Source organism: Haplochromis burtoni, unplaced genomic scaffold, assembly GCF_018398535.1.
Source record: "Haplochromis burtoni strain Fernald_Lab_line unplaced genomic scaffold, NCSU_Asbu1 Contig_225, whole genome shotgun sequence".
Lineage (NCBI taxonomy): Eukaryota > Metazoa > Chordata > Actinopteri > Cichliformes > Cichlidae > Haplochromis > Haplochromis burtoni.
Window position 1 is genome coordinate 440,401 of NW_024582586.1, and position 7,302 is coordinate 447,702.

The window sequence follows — 7,302 nt, forward strand, 5'->3', positions numbered from 1 at the left end:
AAGGGTGAGGGGAAGCTTAAATACAGGGGAAGAAAACACAAGGAGTCTAATAACCAAATGAACTTAGATAACCTAATGAACAAAATAAACTCAAACTTAAAACGCTGGGTCAAAAGACCCAGGACCATGACAGATTCACTGCAGAAGAAGAAGCAACCAGTCTCTTCTTGTCTAGCCAGGAAGAACTGGAGCAGTAGACGACTAACTCCAAGACAAAATGTCATTAATGCAACTTATATCAATTCAACCAGTGTGTTCAAGCAGTTTAACCAAATTAACTAAATCAAAGTAACTGTCTAATATGCATCTATCCAGCAAACATGGTTGAAATACTGGCACCATCTCCTTGGTCCAAACTGGTTTTTGCCCAGTAACAAACACTGAACCACAGAGAGATGGACATAGATCTTCCCACATGGAATAGAGGTCTAGTCAGGCTGTCTCTTATAAAGTAAATACAAGAGGATGCCCACACATCCATCCATTTTCATTTACAAAGTTACTTAATGTTTTTTTTCCCACTCACAGATAAGACTATCTAGATTGTCCTCCTCAGTAAGTCCAGTATTTTCACTTATTTCAATTTGTCATGGTCCGCGGCCCGGCGTCCGAGGTGCTGATGGGATGCCCACGCCCACGGGCGTGGCTGCTAACTCCACACCTGCATCCCATCCCAGGCGATCACCAGGTGGACTATTTAATCCTGCCCAGCCTGCTGCTCCACGCCAGTCCGTAGTCGTCTCTCAGCGGTAACGTACACCTGCGGGAAAGCCCTTATGAAAACTTATTCGTCTGAACTAGCACTAACTCTGCCCTGTGTACTCAGATCACAACTCGGCGTGTTTTGAGCCACCTGCCTGTCCACCTGCCCATCCAGAATTTGGATCACGATCAGCACTCGCCGCCTCGACTTTTCTGGAGCTCCCCCGCGGACCCTCACCCCTCCCTCCGGCTCCCTCGGCCCCGCTATCATCGTAAGACGCATACTCTACCTCCCCTCGTATGCTGCCATTTCCCCGCACCCCAATAATCCTTTTCCTTTTTCTGTTGCAGCCTCCCACAGTCCCGCTCTCGGCGTTCCTGCGCGACTCACCTCCCGGTCCTTCGGTTTCTCTGGTTCCACGCGTTTTTCCCTTCTACCCTCCCGGGACACCTTCAGTTATAATAAAGTTTATTTTTTCTCATACCCCGGTGTGTGTGTGCTCTGCTTCTGGGTCCAGCTTGTGCGCGGAACTTCGGTTCATGACGCAATTAATATGGACATTTTTGAAAATATTTTCAGTTATTTTATTTCAAAATATGTGAAAGTTTAAATTTTTACCTTTTTTGCAGTTGGACCTCTTTTACAAGATTGTACTTTGACTGTATTTGACTTTGTGCTTCCTTTAGTGCACGGTATTTTAGTATCACCCAGAGATTTCAGTCACCATGGAGATTTTCTTTAGAAAACTTGGTGTGCCAGACAAGAAATAAACTGCACGAGAACACAACAGAAACCTCTAGAACGCAACATCACACCCAACCTGAGTCTTCAAATTCTATTCACCCAAATTCTAAAACAATTCTGAAGATGCCAGGACAAGTTTTGTGCTGTGCACATCTTAAATTGTGTTAAATTAACTCAGGCCTCAGTCGCTGTTTGCGTCCCCATCTGGCTGTTTGATTCTTTGCTTTGTTTCTGTTGATTATCATTTTTATGCTTCCTCTTTATGTTCCTCGTGAGACGGGAAACCCCAGTCTGAATGATAATAAAAAATGCTGAAAAACAAAGAAAAAAGGAGCAGGGAGGGAGGGAGGTAAGGTGGAAAGACACTATGCAAGGCTGAGTCAGTCCCTGTCCTTGAGCCAGCTGGGGTTTAGTCTGCCTGGCTTATTGGTTTTGTTTTAATAGAGGCTTGACTGGCATATTAGAATTTGATGGACAGATCATTTGTGCTATCAGCTGATTCTGTCCACAGGGCCATTCGGGCTGGGTGGGCCTTATCTCAACAACTGGGAAATAGACTGCAGTCGATACGCCTTACAGGAATAGCAATTCTTTCTGTCTGACTGACATTTAGATATGTCGCACGCAGTGGCACTGTATCTGTGTGTTGGTTGTTTACAGACTTGTAAATGAACATTGATTTGTTAAACTGTCTACTCCAGCAAAGAGTTTCCTGCTCGCACAATAAGAGAACCGTCAGACATCCTGGTGAAGGAGAGCCGGAGAGCATTGTGGCTTGAAAATTAAAAGTCTGTGCTTCCCCTGACCTTATCTGTGACTGACCATTTTCTAAATCGCATCCACTCCTTTTCTAAAAGAGTTTGAACACTAGGGAAATGAGAAAATGCACAAAAGAAAAGAATCAGCTGCTTGCACATTGCAGGTTTCTGTTTTTCCACACCAAAAATAATGCAATACTTCCAGCACACCTGCTCATCATCAAACAGTAACACAAGCGTAAATCAGATGCTGCTCATTACATCGTCTGCTGACATGGAGGAACATGATGAAAGTGTATCTGTTTTTCCAAAGCTGTCATAGAACAACCAAAATTTCATTTTTAATAATGTATAAAGTGCTACAGTGCAGTTTTGAGCCAACTCTCATGTATTTTTTATTTTGCTGGGAAAATAGGTGGAGCCATTATATGAAACATGGAGATATAAATGGAAAATATATTAGGCGAAAACAGAGTTTGTACAGTTCTAGCAACCTTGAAAGTCAATTTGTTATGAGCAACTTTAATCTTCAACAGAGTTTGAACTCTCTTTGATGCTCTGGCGTTGTTGATGCTCTTGGGAGGCCAATCCAGGACTATGCTTTTGCAGCTTTTGCAATTAGTATTATGATCTGAGTGCAGTGTTTTTGACAGTTCTTCTCTTTGGAAATCACCTTGTTGGGGCAATAAAACTCCTTTATGTCTGTCAAACTGTGTTATCTTGGGTATCTGTGGGAATGACACAAGGACTGGAATGAAAATAGATGTAAAAGCAGCCTTCAGAGTTTCCAGAGAACTCCAGAGAAATATTGCTCAATACCACTTTAGGAAAAATGCATCAAAGTCTGACTCCTTGGAAGTAAAATATGAATAAATAAGGGGTGGCTTAAGATTTATAATACTTTATTTATCATATTTCACGAATAACAAGATAATCTGAAATTAGGAAAAATCTGACGAAACATAAGGTTTTGACCTTTTGTTTTTCTTTTTAATATTGTTTTCATTGCAACAGTTGCAGTGAATAAATTCATGTGTGATGTACTCTGATACTTTTTTAGTAATCCTTCTTGTCAGTTTTCATAAGTGGCTCCCTGCGAAGCAAGCTGCCTAAGTGGATACCATTACCTGTTTTACATAAGACCAGTCTATCCCATTTCAATTAGCTTAGATGTTGTAATTACATACTGATAACATGGCTGCATATTAGATAAAATCCTCTCCTAAAGCACCACTGATGGAGAAAATACCTCAAGACATTAAAGATGACTTACCATCCTAACAGTGGATTATGAGACGATAACATGCACCACCTTTCCAAATCTCTCTGCCTTCTGTTTACTCTCATATCTATGGATATCAGGGTTTTATTTTATTTTTTATTTTTATTCACAGTCATCGCCTTCTGCCCTTCTGCCTCAACCCCATTATTTGGGAAACCTCCATCACTACAGGGGTATATGGACATTACACAGCATGAGAGGAACTCTCTTCTCATCTCAGCCCACAACCTCCCCATGCAGCGGACACCATATGCCCTCAGCACACACCCACACACATAGACACACACCCACACACAAAACGCAGGCTACACCCTGGGGTTTGGTGCTTAGGTGTAATTTTCTCAGCATCAAGATAAGCTTTCTGTCTTGCCGTTGCCATGACAACGCGCCGTGGTGATCATGCAGCCTGGTGAAGAGTAATGAGGTGTCACGATACTGCTGTGGGTTACCAGTGACCCCTGACCTTTAGGGCCAGTGAGAACACAGGGACTATGGGAAACAAGGGTACGCAGTAATAATCCCTGTGAACCTAATCTCACGCTTGGCTGTTTAAACCCCTCTAACTGTATTTGGGAACAGCACAGGAGCCAGCAGGGTGCCAGACAGATGGGCATGAACTGCACGGGGAGGGATCTGATGTGCGAAAGGTTGCCACTCACCTCTGGGTTCTGACATTTCTTCCTGTATGATGGATTCTTCACCCGATCTGCAGAGATGACAGCTGCAGTAGTGGGGTATTATTTTTAAGGCTTATTTCAATTTTGCAGAAGTACCAGTCACCAGGTTAGTTACTGTGTGTATTTTGGAGCACGTTGCCACTTTAGTGTTTGTGAACCTGCAATTAAAAGTGACCTTTAACCTAGCCTTTGAAGAAACTGAGAGCCACAGACTTTAGAATGAACACTGGCTGCTGGACAATTTGCCTAATATTTTTTTTTTTATCAATACACACTACCTTAGTCCATACGGTTAATCCAGACAGCTTGAAGCTCAAGGTCCACTCAGTTTCTGCAGACATACCAAACAGCCAGTCGAGACAAGAGAAGTGTGTCACAGGAGCAGCTCTGGCCAGTCTGCCACGCCCGGAGAGGACTGCTGCACACACTGGACATACAGTGCACAAGTGTTAAAACAGAACAACCATTTGTGAGTCACACAGCTCTTTCCATGTCTGACTGTTACCCTGACCCAGATACAGTAGCTGAAGGAGCGAGAGGGGGTAGGGAGCTTCTATAACACAAAAAGAACATGAATAATAAAAGGCTGATGGCACAAAATTTGGTTTCAAACTCATAATGATATGTCTACTTATTAAAAATGGCTAATTACTAGCATGTAAAAGAAATAAATAGGTCATGATCTTTTTAGGCAAGTCTATAATCTTTAGGCTACTTCTCAGTATATTTTATGCATCCATCTTCTGCTCATTCATGGGCTCGAGCCTGTCCCAGCTGTCATAGGGTTGGAGGCAGAGTGTATCCTGGACAAATCGCCAAGTTATCACAGGGCCAACACAGAGACAAACAACCGTTCGCAATCTCATTCACACCTACAGCCAGTTTAGAGTTACCACCAAACCTGCAGTAATATCTATGTCTTTGGACTGTGAGAAAAAACAGAGGAACTGGAGAAAACACAGAAAGGTCCTGATCAGCTTGTAGATTCAAACCTCAAATCTTCTTGCTGTGAGGCACTGGTGCTAACCATTACACCACCGTGCCACTCCGAATTTATTTTTACCACACCTCATCTACTTTCTTGTGGTCCAAAAAGGTGAATTTTCAAATTAAAGATAAAAACTTAACAGTAAGCTTAATTTTTACTTCTGGATTGAATCTGCATAGCCTATGTAAGTGGTTGACATGACTACCAGACTGTAACTGTGCATGGTATTTCTCTGCTAACTAAAACATTAGTTAGCACTGGAGATTCTCTTTTCAAGTCCATCCATTCTCTTCCATTTGATTTGATGAAGGGTGGCAGAAAAGGAGCCTAAAATACACAGAAGGAAACTGAACGGGCTAATGGCTGTCATTGCAGGCTGTGGTGACATGGCTGGCGTGAGTTACGATGAAGGGTTTCAGAAGGATTTGTAGTTATGATGTATTTAAAGCATGGATTTAACTTAAAGCATAAATAATAAAATATTGGAACTTCATTCACTAAACCTAAAGCATAAACTTTATAAAATAAAAAATAAATCCAGTAAAAGGAACTCTTACTGCTTCAGCATACCAAAATTATTTTGGACAGCTTTATGCTTCCAACTTTGTGGGAACAGTTTGTGGATGCCCAGGACCCAGGGGTGAACACAGACAAGGAGACTGAATTAACTCTAACAAAAGGCGAGAAAACAAACTAGACTGTGACACTGTGACACTATGACAACTATGAACTGAACTATAAGTTCCATGACAAGAGCTAGATACACAGACGACGCAACGCTGAACAGACCTAAAACACATGACAGACTAGACAAAGAACGAAACACAGAAACCAAGGAGACAGATGATAAATAATCGTTAACCTAAACCTCCACTAAACCCTACATAAGAATAACACAAACTTATAGTCACCAAACTAACATGAGAACTTCAAAATTACAAAATAAGACTCAGCATGCTGGGTCAGAGACCCAGCCTGTGACAGTCCTGACCTCGACCAGATAGAACACCTTTGGGATGAATTAGTGTGGAGACTGCGAGCCAGGTCTTCTCATCCAACTTCACTGTCTGACCTCACAGATGTGCTTCTGTAAGAATGGTCGAAAATGACCACAAACACAATCCAAACCTTTGTGAAAAGTCCTCCAAGAAGAGTTGAAGCTTTTCTAGCTGCAAAGCTGGGCCGACATTATATTAAATACTGTGGATTCAGAATGGGATTATCACTCAAGTTCATATGCCTATAAAGGCAGACGAGTGAATACTTTTAGCAGCTTATTGTAATTCTAGAGATTATGGATCCTTTATTACCAAAAGGAAAGACATTACATTAATTGTTATATTGGTGGTCTTTGTATTAAAAGACCCTCCAAATTTCTATTTTGAATTTGTCTGGATTTAGAAGTAGACATCTAAAAGGTGAATCAAATGGACCATTACGGCAAGGCTGGGATGGTCAGTTTGGTAAAGTAAAATCCGTTGGGTATCTTTCTTTGCCTTTAGACAACAATTCTGATGGCAAAAGAGCCAAACGGGACAGGCCAAAAAAAGATAAAAAAGAAAAAAAAAAAAAAAAAAAAAAGAAGTAGACATCTTTAAAAACATAAGCAATTACTTTGTCGTTCAGGGAGACCAGGTACAGACATGGACCAGGTAGAAGGTAAAGAGTTTACAAACAGTAAAGAGATTGATTTTGTTGCCTAAAGCTAAGTTTCAAAGGATTCATTTCACCACAGAGTTATAATCTGGTTGGAGTGCACGGTTGTGCAGGACTCGTTTGTGTTTTACGGGTCCCACTTTAACAATACCATATGGCACCTGTCATCGTGAGATGTATCAAAGTGTGTCTCATTTAAAAATATTCACAGTCACAAGTGTTAAAAAATACTATTAGAAGCAAAAGTGTTGGTGTGAGAGACTAAACTGTCTCAGTTTTTTTCTCTGTTGTGTTTCAGAGATGGATTCTTCATCACTCCTCATCACGTCCGCTCCGTCCTTTGCTTCCTCGTTCTTTTCCTTGTTTCCTTCTCTTTCTCCTCTTTTGTCTTTTGTTCCAGCGCATCCTCGTGAGTCATCCAAATTAGACACGATGCAGTCTCTCCCCCTCTCTCTCATTGCATTATTGATCTGAGCAATCTAAGCAGACTCAAC

The 7,302-nt window shown here is 41.5% G+C and overlaps 1 long non-coding RNA gene across 1 annotated transcript; it reads left to right on the forward strand.

Moving 5' to 3' along the window:
* Window positions 1–158: 158 nt before the first annotated feature.
* On the forward strand, window positions 159–1,148 carry LOC102293020. Its single transcript, XR_316766.3, has 3 exons — window positions 159–749; window positions 827–974; window positions 1,054–1,148. It is a non-coding gene; the product is annotated as an uncharacterized LOC102293020 (long non-coding RNA).
* The last annotated feature ends 6,154 nt before the right edge of the window (window positions 1,149–7,302 follow it).